The sequence below is a fragment of the Anser brachyrhynchus genome, assembly GCF_964034855.1.
Source record: "Anser brachyrhynchus genome assembly, chromosome: 1".
NCBI classification, from domain to species: Eukaryota; Metazoa; Chordata; class Aves; order Anseriformes; family Anatidae; genus Anser; species Anser brachyrhynchus.
Genome location: NC_137694.1, coordinates 159,533,408 through 159,547,854, shown reverse-complemented (window position 1 = coordinate 159,547,854; position 14,447 = coordinate 159,533,408). Strand labels below are relative to the sequence as shown.

Here is a 14,447-nt window from a genome sequence, read left to right as displayed (position 1 = left end):
ATCGCTACCAGATGGGAATGAAGGCTGTGGGGGAATGGGACATGTATGACACTCCATTATGTGGATAAAACAGTTGGTGCAAAGACAGAAAACAGAGGGTAGGAGTTAAAGATAAGTTATCACAGTGAAAGGAAGTTACCTAGAGGTCTCCGAAGATATTTTAATATTTTCATATGTATTAAAACAGCTTTGTGCATGTATGTATCTAGAAAAGTGAGTAAAGGGTGGAAAATCTTCTGATTATATAAAGTTATTAAAGGAAGTAGGGATAGGGGAAATTGTGAAGGACCTTATGAGACTGACCAAGCAATAAAATGGAAGATGAAGTTGACTGCAGATTAATGTAAAATATTACACACATGGAGAATATATTCCTGCTTCAGATAGTATAACCTTGGGCTTGGAGATGACCATTACTATGCAGAAGCAAGAAAAAGAGTTTCGTGAAAACATCAGCTCAGTGCTTAGCAGCAGTAAGAAGAAAATGAGTGATGTTTAAAGAATCACTAGTCCCCAGATCTGGTCCCCAGAATTTTTCCACCAGGAACACGATTCGACAGAGCAGTCAACCATTTCTTTAGCTTTTTTCTTTCTGGGCAACAAAGTACAAAAAGGACATTAAACTGTTGGAGAGTGTCCAGAGGAGGGTGATGAAGATGGTGAAGGGCCTAGAGGGGAAGATGATAAGGAGCACCTGAGGTCACTGGGCCTGTTCAGCCTGGAAAAGAGGAGACTGAAGGGGGACCTCATTGCAGTCTACAACTTCCTCGCGAGGGGGAGTGGAGAGGCAGGTGACCTATTCTCCATAATCACCAGTGATAGGACCCATGGGAACGGTGTTAAGCTGAGGCAGGGGGAGTTTAGGCTGGACATCAGGAAGAGGTTCTTCACCAAGAGCATGGTCGCACACTGGAACAGGCTCCCCAGTGAAGTAGTCACTGCACCAAGCCTGTCTGAATTTAAAAAGAGATTAGACTGTGCACTTAGTCACATGGTCTAAACTTTTGGGTAGACTTGTGTGGTGCCAGGAGTTGGACTTGATGATCCTTATGGGTCCCTTCCAACTCAGGATATTCAATGATTCTACGATTTTCACAGGCTCTGTACTAATTTTCCTCACAGAATGACTAACAGAAATATGACCCTTATGCATCTTTTGCAGTTAATTCATTAGGTCAACTCTAACAACTAAGCCCCTTGTCAGGTTATTTGTCTTAGCGATAAGGAGCAATTGACCTTAAAACACTGAAGCCAGGTAGATGAGCCTATTCCACAAGGTCCCTTGGCTCCACCCTTGTTAAGTGAAATCTGCCAGGTGTGGATCATTTGACCTTTGCTATATAGGAAGCATGAGGAGTTGGGGGGAATTGTCTCCTCAGGGAAGTTTGAGGCTTGGGTTATTTTTGGTGTTTTTCTACTATGGTGAAATGAACTCAGTGTTCAGTAGGCTGTTTTTTCTTCATGTTTTCTACTGTTTCTGTAAAGTAGTTTTAGAGACTCTATGAGCTAGTTACATTGGTGGTGCCTTCTCAATACAGTAGAACCCTGGTGGTACTACTTTACTGGGAAGTAGTTTAGCAGTGACTGAAGTTCAGAAGCTGGCAGGTAAGTGTTTCTGGGTTCTACAGTTGTTTAGTGTTGAGGAGTTTGAGTACTTCCTTCACCTTGACTGTTTTCTGTGAAGTTACTTACATGGATTCTAAGCTTTCTTCCCAGCCCTGAAAAATAAAACAAAAAACAAACAAGCAACAACAAAAGTAAAACAACCTCAGAAGCTGAAGTGCATGCAGGTAAGGTTGATTTTGAAGAATGTTTTTAAGTATTTGTTAAGATTGAACAACAGGTCCACAGGTCCTTATAAACCATTGCAGATTGTCATTGTCAATTGCCATGTAAATTAAGGCCATGCAAGTACCTTCTACTGTTTCATCTTCCCTTTCATTTGTTGTCTAGTTACTACCAAATATTACATATTTGGTGAAATGTCCTAAGAAACATTACCTTTTAACAACTTTTTCTTTAGGTCTGCCAGGAGCTGACAAGGTAGGAAGATATGCTTTTCTCTTTCATTCTTGTAGAGTTAGAGACAGTGTCAATTTAAACTGTGACTGAGGCTCTGCAATGGTGCAAGTCTGCCTTACTACTTCAAATTTAGTGATGCAACCGAAGTTGATATTAATTAACTTTCAGGGTTTAACTAATTTAAAGATTTTGGACAATAACAATTACTTGAAAACATTTCCACAGGTTTATTTTCTTCATTTACATTTGTTTGCTATCTCCATCTCATTCAAAGTAGTCAGGACTGGTTTGCTTCTCTCTTCTCTGGAAACTTGCACTAGGAACCATTGTTACAATCAGAATCCTGATCTAAGAGTACGATGAAAAATGTTGCACTGCAAGTTAGAAACTGGAGAGGAAAATGTTCATGTATACGTAAGAATTGTACTCAAACAGCTGATTACACCTTTTCTTACACCTTAACAGATGCTTACACCTTTGAAGGGAAGACTTTAAACCTGAGAAGCAACAGGTAGTTTTCTGTGTTTCCCTTGGGGATAGTGTACTCTTCTGTATTTTGCTTCTATACAAACAGTTCAAAATTTTAAAGTCATGTTGTCAGTCATACAACCAAACAACCTTGCACAGCATTACGTGTTCCCCTCCAGATAGATCAAGCCCTGAATGCAAGGTCAGACAAGTAACTAATGCCAACATGTAAAACTAATTTGTAAATACATTACTTTTTGGCAGGTTTTTTGGCACTTTGTGGGGCTTAACTGTACTGCAGTGAGAAGAATGTCTTCTGATGTGAACTGAAATTATACCTTTATGCCACAATGTGTTGTGGTTTTTTTTTTTGGGGGGGGCGGGGGCAGGACAAAATTCCTTGTGGATATCTGAAGAAGTTGCAAAATTAGTTCTAGCTCCTTTGACCACTAGCACAAATTTTCATTTTCCCTTCATAAACAATTGAGAATACACATACATTCAATACTTGAAATTAAATTGTAGACCTTGTGAGGAGGTCTTGGAATCAATTAGTTTAGTTTATTGTTTTTATCTTTAAAACTTTAAACTTTAATCTACTTTAAACTTTAATCCACTTTCACTCAATACTAAAATGATTAAGTTGTGTAAACTGTTTTCACCTTGGAATCTTGTACTGAAGAACAACAAAAGATCTGTGTATATCATCTATTTATGCAGAAAAATATAAACAATGTTATTTTTCCAAGAATAGCAAGCTGTGTTTGAACTCATGATGGTAATCTTCCCTGGGCTAGATATTAATTTCTCTACAAGATGTTCTTAAGAACGCTATTAATACAGTGTAGTATTATTTTAAGTGAATTTTCTTATGTTCTTCTTCAGAGTCTTCATCAGTTTCAACAATCAAAATTGCAGTAATTAGTTGGGACCAACTGAGTATCCACAGATGAAATCAGTTCTATTTCTATTTCTTTTCAAATTACTGGAAGCACTAGGCTTTGCCCAAGGAATACTTTGAAAACAATGATTTCAAGGATAGGGCTGAACAACTTAATACTTAAAACTTAATATAAGTATCGGTTTTGCAACTTCTACTTTTGTAGTGCAAGCTTGTAAAGCCAGATCCTTCAGGAAGGATCATGTCTCAATCCCCGCTAATTTTTTATTCCTTAACAGGTATATGTTTTCTATCTTGCCTTACAAAAACGTATAGCAAGAGTAGCTGTAAGCAATTCATGCCCTTTTCCCATTGAGGAGAAAAGAAATCAAGATCAAATCCAAACAAAACAAACAAGACTTTCTAGGATGGAGTCATATAACCATATGACTACAGCGGTATTGTCTTCTAGATTTTTCAGTGGAGTCAGCGCAAATAGTATTTGACTGTGATAGCAATGCTGTTTTATCTCATCATGATGTAGCTCTCATAAAGTGAGATGTGGTAACGCTACATGTCTATATGCAGCTTTATTCTTCTTTTGGGGGGAAGTGTGAAGAAATTCTGATTATCATTTTTCTTCAAAGAGAAAAGACTTCACACTTTCATTTTCTGAAGCCAAAGGCAGTTTAATTTTCTCAAGTGACCATAAATTCCAGTTGGATCACTTCTGTTTACAACCCATTCTCCAACTTCAGAGTTGTTATGAGGTGTAACATTATCCTTAAATAAGCAATATTCATTTTAAGCTATGTCAATGCAGATTGTGCTTAGTTTACACCATGCTGAGTGAAATGACCTCATTGTAATACTTGTGCTTCAGAGGATGGGTATATTTAATTCCTATTAAGAAAGGACTTTTTGATCTTAAAAAATATCACAACTACTGTTTCAACAATATCAAAAATACTTGAAATGGAATACAGAACAGGAATTCAGAGGGCATAAAAGTACATAATGTGAAAAGAAAATTAAGTCTTTACATAACGACAAGATAAAGTCAGAGGATTGACTGGGTGAAAAACAAAAATCAATAAGGTTCTATAAATTTACTTTACGATTTGCTTCTATTTGATACTGATGAATGAATTACCTGGAATTTAAGCTTCCAGTTGAATTTTTAACCAGGCATTTAGGTATCTGCAAATACATTGGTACTTGTGTTTATCAAGATCTGTTTTCCTTTTCCAATTATAATGATACTAGAGATGTTTTAGACAAAAATAAATTATAGAATCCTTTTTCTAAAGGATGCAAAATCTTGTCTGAATGACAGCGTTATAGTGCTCTAATCTCTCTGAAGAGAAATCTCATTAAGAATCATAGATTTTATGAAGAAGAGACAAAAGATAAAATGCAAAGCGTAGTCTGACAAGATGACAGGTGTTTGTGGAGTCTGTCAAATGGTAAGCATTTTTAGGAAGGTATGAGACAAGCTATAAATATATTAACACATATTTATCTAAGTATTTTACAGTCCAAGGCAATAATTATATAGTGATGTGAATTGTTATTTTATGATCTATTAAAAATAAAATGTTTGAATAAGTATATTTACATTTTAATTCTAATAAATTTTCAGCTATGTAAGCGAACAAGCTATTTTCTCATCTGTTTTCTTCAACCATCTTAGCCATGATTCACATAAAAGAAATGCCTTTAGTCTTGCCTAATCACTAACTCAAATAGAAACAATTTAATGTAAATAACTTCACTAATTCTCCCTTTGTATAATTGAACCACAGAAATTATTACGGGTTTTGGCTAGTTCTACATATAGTAAATACCCTTTTCTGAACACAAAAGGGTTACAGCTGTTTCTATAGAGTGGCATTATCACCTTCTCCTGGCAGAATTTTGGCCAAAATCCAGCTACTATGTACACTTATACCCATGTTAGGAGACTCAGAGATGAAAGAGTAAGGGATTACATGTTGGTTATTCCTCGAGTTTCCCTGAGATTCATTAAGTATCTCTCTCCAGAGATTACTGGGAAAAAATAGGTGAACAATCTGTTGTGAATGTACTTTTTCCCTGACCAGATAAAACCATACAAATAGAGATTTTTCAGGACAGTGACATAAACATTTCCAGTTCTATCTATGTGAAAATAATTATAGTATTTGAAGGATAAATTTACCTTTTGGTCCAGTACTGTGCTTTGGTTTTGTTTGTTTCTCCTTCAAGAATGTTACAGTTCAGGTAAAAATGTGCCAGTCCCAAAAGCTGAAGAACCTGAAAGCAGTTAATGACATATAAAATCAAAACACTGAAATGTACAATTTTTAAAATACCATTTCCAAATAGACCTAGTTTCAAGGTACTCCCATACTTTTTTTCCTTTTACGTGAGGGTTTCAACTAAAATCACAGTAAAATCAACACACTTGGTTAAATCATACCCTATTTTTCTTATTCAGACTGAAAAAAATGAAAAAAAAAATTGTAACTTTTAACCTGTAGCCATCACTTTTGAGCCTTTGCTCTGAATATTTTTTTATGTATTTCTTCTCAATTGTCATTCAATGTGAGACTTATTTGGAGAGCCCATCTTTACAAATGAAAGGATAGTTTCAAATTTTTAGTGACGATTAGCCTTAAGTGTCTCAGTACTGTGTAGTCTGTCATCCTATAAATGAAGTCAAACCATGGGAACAGACCTTGGCATCACAATAATCATGACTGCAATGCCTAAAAGTTGGGCTGTTAGGTACCAGGTATTGATATTTCACAAGTTTCAGATGGACTACTCAAACACGAAAGGGGAGACAGACTGTCGGTTTGGGATTTGCAATATCTACCAAATGAGAACTGAGAGAACAAAATCACAGAATGGTTGAGGTTGGAAGAGACCTCTGAAGGTCACCTGGACCAACTCCCCTGCTCAAGCAAGGCCACCTAGATCTGGTTGACCAGGACCATATCCATATGGCTTTTGAATAACTCCCAGGAGGGAGACTACGCAACCCCTCTGGGCAACCTTTGCCAATGCTCAACCACCCTCACGAGAAAACAAAAATTCCTGATGTCCAGACAGAACACCTCTGGTCATGGGCCTTCAGTTAGACTTTGTGACTCTGATTGCAACTTTTTGTGCCCAGTCATTCATCCAGTTTTCAAACCAACTCAATGTCTGCTTGTCCCGCATATGCATCATTAGCTTTTCTATGGGGATTTTATGGGAGACAGCTGTGAAAGCATTACTGAAATAAAAGTGTCTTTTCTCCACCTAACGTGTTATAGAGTGAAAAGCATTAGAGAAAACACTGAATCATAAGTATCATAATTTTTATTTATTATCTTTACTGCTATAAAAAGAAATTTGCAAAGGTTTATCATAAAATAAAAATGCATAAATGATAAAAAAAATAGTCTGATAGTTTGAGGTTAGTAAAGTCATTTTAAACTGCACAAAAAAAGTAGTTTATTCCCCATCAGACAACTATTGAATAAAAACTGCAGTATACTGATATGATACTACAATAATGAATTGGTGAATAACACCATTTTAATAGAATATTGTCTGTGCTACAGACTTTGAAAAATACAATCTCAAAAAGTTGTCTGAATAAATATATACTGATACACACAATGTAAAATCGGTTAGAATAATAGAATGGAATTTCTTTCGGTAAAGATAATGAAATTGCCAAAATAAGATTTCAGAACTACTTGAAAGTACAGAATTAAAGGAAAAATCTGTACAAAAATTATTGAGGATAAGTGTTAAGAATTCACACCTGAGATGCGGTGATTGAGAGATAAAACTTGCTCTAAAAAATTGTGTTTTGATTTCAATTCCGCTGTTTTCTCAGAACTGTTCAAAACAGTGATTGTTTTGACATTTTCTCTTTCCTGCTCTTTTTCTTAAACTAAAAGATAACCTTGGCATTAAAGCACTGATTTTTGTCTCTATTTTTTAATATATTTTTTGATATATTTTTGTAGCTTCCCTTGAGTTCTGGGAACAGGCATGACAGTTTTTACTACTTGAATTTATTATGAGTAAAAATCCTGAACTAGGTTCTTGAAAAGCACTAAACTATTTTCAAATAATATTAAAGTTAATACTGCTCTGGTTTATCAGTTGGGATTGTATTTATGCTGTTATAAGTATCTACTGACTAAAGGTAATCCCTTTCCTAGTAAAATCAGTGGGAGTTTCAGTAGATACAAGTCCTACAGTCCCTGAAGGAATCCAGTAGGCTTGATAATCAGCTATATCAACCTGTAAATCATGTATGAGGTAATATATACTTAAATGAGTTTCACTGTGTTTCAGAAATTCCAAATTTGTTGTCAATCTGCATAACATAATTCACATAGTTATCTAGCACCATGCTAAGTTACTCCACATATGGCCTATCAAAATTTAAAATACTGGCACACCTGCTATTTCTAACAGCATCCATGAAGTGCTGTGTCACCAGATTTGTCCAAACTCTTGAGTCTAAAATCATGTCTATTCTCTAAAAAGAGTGGGCATTTATAGTGAAAGCTTTCTTATAATGTTCTGCCTGCTAAATAAATTTTTGGTCTTATATACACATATAATTAATTTTGTATGTACCAGGTAATTCTGCTGATTTCAGTGGGCCTACTCAAAATTTGCATGCTTAAGACTATGAATAAGTATTTGTCCTGTACAAAAGTCCTATACAAGTTCTTAAACAGCACCCTCTGCAATAATATCTGTCTTTCCCCCCTTTCCTCAAGTATAAGTTTTTGATTTTGGTGTCAGTGATGACATGTATACCTGCTTTCTAAACACTGGACTGAAATCATAAGTCTTGCATAAATCCATTTTTTTAATCTGAAAATATGTTAAGGAAGTGGCGGCTCAAACTGAGTTGAAAAACTGAGGAGCTGAAAGGACTCAATGTTCTGTGGGTTTTTTTGTTGTTTTTGTTGATTGTGTTTGTTTTGTTTGTTTTTCTTTTAATTTTAACTCTCTTCTTTTTAACTCAAGTAATAGGGGCTTACCTGATATGTTCATTTTGTTCTTCTAAAAATCCATGCAATTATAAATAAGTCAAATTTTACACTTTTTCTTGACTTTGAATTGCTTTTTACAATTACAATACCAGATTTGGCTACTTCATGCCTTGTATTCTTTAGCTTCCAAAACAGTGCACAGCAGGATGATCTGTCTCATCATATAAGCTGAAAACTCAAGTATGCATATGATTGTCAAGTACAAGACCTGTATTTTGTCTCCCTGTTAGTAGAAAATTGGGTCATGTGTGCTGTTTGATCCCGTGGTGACCCCTTAAGTTAGGTTTTAGATTATACTGTAATAATTCAGAAAACGTTTTCTTCTTTGGTCAAAACACAATAATTTCAGTTTTATGTATTCCTTTCAGATAACTCTTTTGTTGTTACAATTATAAAACTGTATACAAAACATTATGGAGTGGCATGTTTCTCTTAATCTTCCTAATAAAGCACAAAATGATGTTGTCCTTACATCAATGAATTACCTGAACAATTTCCAAATGTCTATGCTATTGTTTTTTCTAACGCATACAAATGAAATATGTTAGTAGGAAGTAAAAAGTCAAAAGCTGGAGGATGAAAGCTGCTGCAGGTGTATTGTTTACCATGGTGTTAACTGAAAAGCAGATGAAGAAAAAACAGATCCCACAAGTGGCATTCAGAAGTCTATCATGGATAAAAGAATAGTGCAAATGTGGTGCCTGGACACATACTGATGATGATGATGGTAATAATAATAATAATAAAACAGTTCAGGGATCCTCATCTCAATTCTCCAGACTAGTTGGATCCAGGATCCTTTATGTCTTCTCCTTTGCTAAAAGTTTTTTTTGACTCCATAATCTTTGACAGGAAGGATGGAAAAAGTTTTCTTGGAAAAAAATTTAAAGTATATTCATTAGAGAGCTTACGTAGGTAAAGCCTCAAAGGCTTTCCATTTTCCTCTGAGTTACATGTCTGCTAGAAAAATTATACTTTGTGTGTGTGTGTTTTCAGTGGAATTTAGGTGACCTTCAGGTGGCCTATCTACTTAAATTTGTTTCATAGAGGCAGGAAGATATAAAAGCACCTCTCTCTTTAGAATAAATACTTCCAAGTATGTATGGAAGAGAACAGTAGATCACCTAGTTAGGTTCCAAAAGGAATATTTATAACTTTTTTTTTTTTTTTGCATCCAGTAACACCACTTGGGCTAAAAATCTATAAAAACATGGAAATCTCAAAGCTATCTTTGTTTTTATTGATTATTTGAACATAAGTCTGGCTTGGTGGAGTTGGCAAGAACCTAGTTAATAAACAAATAAAAAAGAAGAAGAAAAAAAGCCACGTGCAACACTACAGTTAAGTTCTGTAAAGACTTTGAAACTTACACATCCTCTTGTGTGGAGATTCACACAAGTAGCCTAACTGATGCATCAGAAACTTGCAAATGTTGAAATAATACAAGTAGTTTAATATGAAGAGTCTTAGTTTTATAGACCTAAGAAGCATATGGGAAAGGTAGTAGACAACCTTAGATAGTTGTACAGATCTCATTTTATAGTTCAGGTTCTGGGGGGTTAAAATAAATCACTGTTGTAAAACCATTGCTATATTCAACAGGAACTGTTTTATTACACCATTCAGAATTATTTTCTTGCCTTACTGTGTCTTGTAAACCTTCTCCCAGACTTCATTCCAGACTGTAAGGAGAGCTCTGAAACCTGGATGCTTATTATCATTGGTATTTCTTGCATAAGAATGAATAGATATGAGAAAGTTTTAGAATGAGGTCCTTAGTGTCTGTCAAAAGATGACAGAAATAGAAATATATATGGAAATAATATATATATATATGTAGAAATAACATGGAAATTAAAAGCCAGAATGAACACTTAACTTCTATACTTTATCAAGAATTAGAGCCTTAACAAAGTTTTAGTATGTTCCTGTAAAATTAATCTATTTCACAGAAGGATCATCCTACAATGGCTTAAAACACTTGTATTCAGTTAAGAATGACTTCCCTGTTTTTTGTTCCCTCCATCCCTTAGTAAAAAAAAAAAAAAGAAAAAAAAATACACAGTGAATATTACAAAATATCTCATAAGTTACATTGCAGAAGATTTTTTTAATGTTCCAAAAGTTAGATTCTAGCCTTTTCTCTGCAGATTTTATGGTTTCACCTAAGAGCTAACACTACTGTGCTTCAGGTCTAAACTGCTCTTTACGGGGACTTGGCTGGCCATGTAGACCTAAGCCTTTTTCTTCTCATTGAATAATGTTTAAGACATAGAAAAAGTATAAATATTGTCTAATATTGTCTAATTGTCTACTAATTTTATTACATATATATAACTATTTTATATAACTCTTCAATTTTAACAATGTCCAAACTATGTAAGTATTTCTCTAATGTACTTTTTCCATATACAAGATGTGCCATTGCTGCAATGGAAGTATCAAGTCTGCAATTAAATATTTTAACAAAATGCATTCTAAAAGTTCATGTCACAGAAAAGATTTGAATACCAACATAATGGGGACTTTGCTTAAAAACATCATACTTAGAATGACATTAAGATAAGTGAACAGCTATTGCTTTAATAAAAATGTTTGATCTTCTTTTCTTTTTCTTTTTTTTTTTTCTAGGCTCTTAAAAGGAATTTCAGTTCCTTGTGCAGCCCTGTTGTCCTAATGAACTATAAAGCAGAGACTGTGATTTCAAACCCTCTTTGGAATTCACAGTTCTTTTTAAAGAGTATAGAGTATTTTCCTTGTTCAATCATGCAAGAGTCAGCATGCTTAAGTGAGTAAATCTAGCACTTATGCAACCTCTGTGACTACTCTTCTGTTAAACTGATGTCTGATGTTGAACTTGTAATCCGTATCTGTCTTTGAACAAGTATTCAGACATTCTACAGGTTTGTAACATGGGACTGACTTATTTTCACTGATATTTTCACTGAATTTACAAGTTTGGGCAGAATATATTGTCAAGTACTCATTTTCAGTTTTGACGGCATACTAGTTACAAAGTTCAAGGAATCTTGCAAGGACCTTAGTTACAGTACAAAGAAACCTTCATCTTAATTTCCAAGATAGACTGGAATCAGTATATATTCTATACTTCAACATTTCTCTTTCTGCTCATACTCTTGGTTATTTTATTTTGGGGAAAGAATTTTCTTTCATTATGTGTATATAATGAAAAAAAGTAGGGCATATTGGGACACTAAATATTTCAAATTAGCTGACATTAGGGGACCACTTCAAATGGGTGTTGTTATCCTGTGCCATTGAAAAACTCTAAGATAGAATCATAGAATCATGTAGTTTGGAAAAGACCTTCAAGATCATCAAGTCTATCAACCTGACATACCAAGTCCTATCATCAAACCGTTTCCTTTGGTGCCACATCCACATGTCTCTCAAACACCTCCAGGGATTGAGACTCCACCACTTCCCTGGACAGCCACTTCCAATGCTTGACCACCTTAATATCCAATCTAAAAAGCCCCTGGATCAACTTGAGATCATTTCCTCATATCCTATCTCATGACCTGAGAAAATAGACCAATAACCTCCTCCTTGCAACCTAATTTCAGATATTTGTAGAGAGCAATGAGGTCTCCCTTCAGCCTCCTCTTCTACAGATTAAACAACCCCAGTTTCCTTTGTGGCTCCTCAAAAGTCTTGTTGTCTAGGCCCTTCACCAGGCTCATTGCTCTTCTTTGCTCATGCTTGAGCAACTCCATATCCTCCATGTAATAAAGGGCCCAAATCTGAACACAATACTTAAGGTGTGATCCCACCAGCACTGCATACAAGAGGACAATCCCTTCCCCCCTAGTCTACTGGCCACACTATTTCTGATGCAGATCAGGACGTGATTGGCCCCCTGGGCCACCTGAGAACACTACTGGCTTAAATCCAAAAGGTTTTTGACCAGGACACCCAGTTTCCTTTCTGCTGAGCAACTTTCCAGTCACTCTTCCCCAACTCTGTACTGCTGCATCAGGTGGTTATGGCCCAAGTGCAGAACCAAACACTTAGCCTTGTTGACTGTCATGCAATTGGACACAGCCCATTGAAATAGCCTATCCAGATCCCTCTGCAAAGCCTTTCTGTCCTCAAGAAGAATGACAGTCCTGCCTAACTTGCCACTGTCTGCAAATTTACTGATGGTGCACTCAGACTCCTCATCCAGATCATTGATAAAAATTATAAACAAAGCTAGCCCCAATCCTGAGCCCTGGGGAATGCCACCAGCTGTATTGAACACCATTTGCTGTGACTCTGAGCCCTGCCAATGACCCAGTTCTCCACCTAGTGAACTGTATACCTGTCCAAGTTACGAGCAGACGTGGAATACCATGGAAAATACCGTGGAAAACATTGTCAAATGCTTTACTAAAATCCAAGTAGGCAACATCCACAGACTTTCAATCATTGGTGTTGGGGCCCATTCTTTTTAATATCTTTGTTGATAATTTGGATGAGGGAACTGAGTGCACCCTCAGTAAGTTTGCAGATGACACCAAGTTGAGGGGAAGTGTCAGTCTGCTGGAGGACTGGAAGGCCCTGCAGAGGGAGCTAGACAGGATGATCTATGGGCAGAGGCCAATGGGATGAGGTTCAACATGGCTAAGTACCAGGTCCTCCACTTTGGCCACAACAATCCCATGCAATGCTACAATCTTGGGGGAGAGTGGCTCGAAAGCTGTGCAGAGGAAAAGGATCTAGAGGTGTTGGTTAATACTCACCTGAACATGAGCCAGCAGTGTGCCCAGGTGGCCAAGAAGGCCACTGGCATCCTGGCTTGTATCAGGAATAGTCTTTTTCAACCTTAATGATTTTATCGTTCTATGATTCCAAGCAGGTCATCTTGCAATGTAAGTGTTAAGGGAGGTAAAGAGCAACGAGAACGTGGCCTCCTCCAGCCATTCCGGCCTATGGACCTCTCCTGTCTGACTTCTGGGGCTTACACAGAGGCTGCAGGTGCCTACACTTCTAGCCTGACTCCAGTAGCTAGCACTCAGTCCACTCATGCCAGCCGCCCTAGTAGCTAGTACTCAGGGCACAAAGTCTGAGAGCTATGGCCCCTGCAACTGTTGATGCTAGGACCCCTACTCACTCCAGTAAGCTGGCACCACGGTTTACAGGCCCACACCCCTGGCCTGACTCCAGTAGCTGGCACAAATTCCGCTCACACACACACAGGTCCCACCAGTGGCTAGGCACTGAGACCCCTGCACTCACTCCAGTAGTGGGCACCACAGGCTGGGGTGCCCATTCCTTGACCTGACTCCAGCAGCAGGCGCTGAGGTTCACTCACCCACTTCCAGGTCTCACCGGTAGCTGGCACTTAATCCTTGCAGTTCACGTACACACAGGAGAGAAAGTATAAATACTCAGAGATACCGTCAAGAAAAGATTTAATTGAGAGAAAATACAAGATAGATAAACAAAGCTAGCCCCAATACTGCACTGATCAAGTGCAGGGCTCATCCAATTATACTGAGCATCCCTGTTTTACATGCAACCAATCTTCTTATACCCTTTTCTACCTATCCCCGCTCTCTGTTCCTCTTGCTCTCCCTTCCCCCAGTGGGTTTGCAGAGATCTGCAGTTTCTTCACCTTCCCAGACCAGGTCCCCTTGGTTCACAATCTTGTCAGTTGCAAGGTTCATCCTTAAGTGACATGTCACTCATTATCCCACCAATTATTGTGAGCAGGAGGTCTGTTTCTTGTGATTGTCTCCTACCTTACAAGCCCTTAGTCAGATAACCTTGCTGGAATAAACATTCCCACATTCTCAAATGCTCTCATAAACGGTTGTGACTGACCAGTTGTTCCTATCACTGTCTCCCTTTGTAATTATCCCTTTTAGTCTGGGAAAAAGGCCCTTGAACAGAAACCTTTGAAGGAGCAGACACTGTCCTTCTACATACCTTCACAAGAAGATGATCAGGTTAGTCAGGCAGGACCTGCCTTTCCTAATGATGACATTCAAGATAATCTTCTCCATAACTTTCCTCGG

The 14,447-nt window shown here is 37.0% G+C and overlaps 1 long non-coding RNA gene across 3 annotated transcripts; it reads left to right on the top strand.

The window, feature by feature from the left end:
* Nucleotides 1-35: 35 nt before the first annotated feature.
* On the top strand, nt 36-5,564 carry LOC308188346. Of its 3 annotated transcripts, XR_013945428.1 has the most exons (5): nt 36-1,605; nt 1,705-1,790; nt 2,024-2,043; nt 2,488-2,533; nt 2,755-3,661. It is a non-coding gene; the product is annotated as an uncharacterized lncRNA (long non-coding RNA). The 3 variants fall into 3 exon arrangements; XR_013945426.1 differs by lacking the exons at nt 2,024-2,043; nt 2,755-3,661 and adding an exon at nt 3,670-5,564; XR_013945427.1 differs by lacking the exon at nt 2,024-2,043.
* Nucleotides 5,565-14,447: the final 8,883 nt, after the last annotated feature.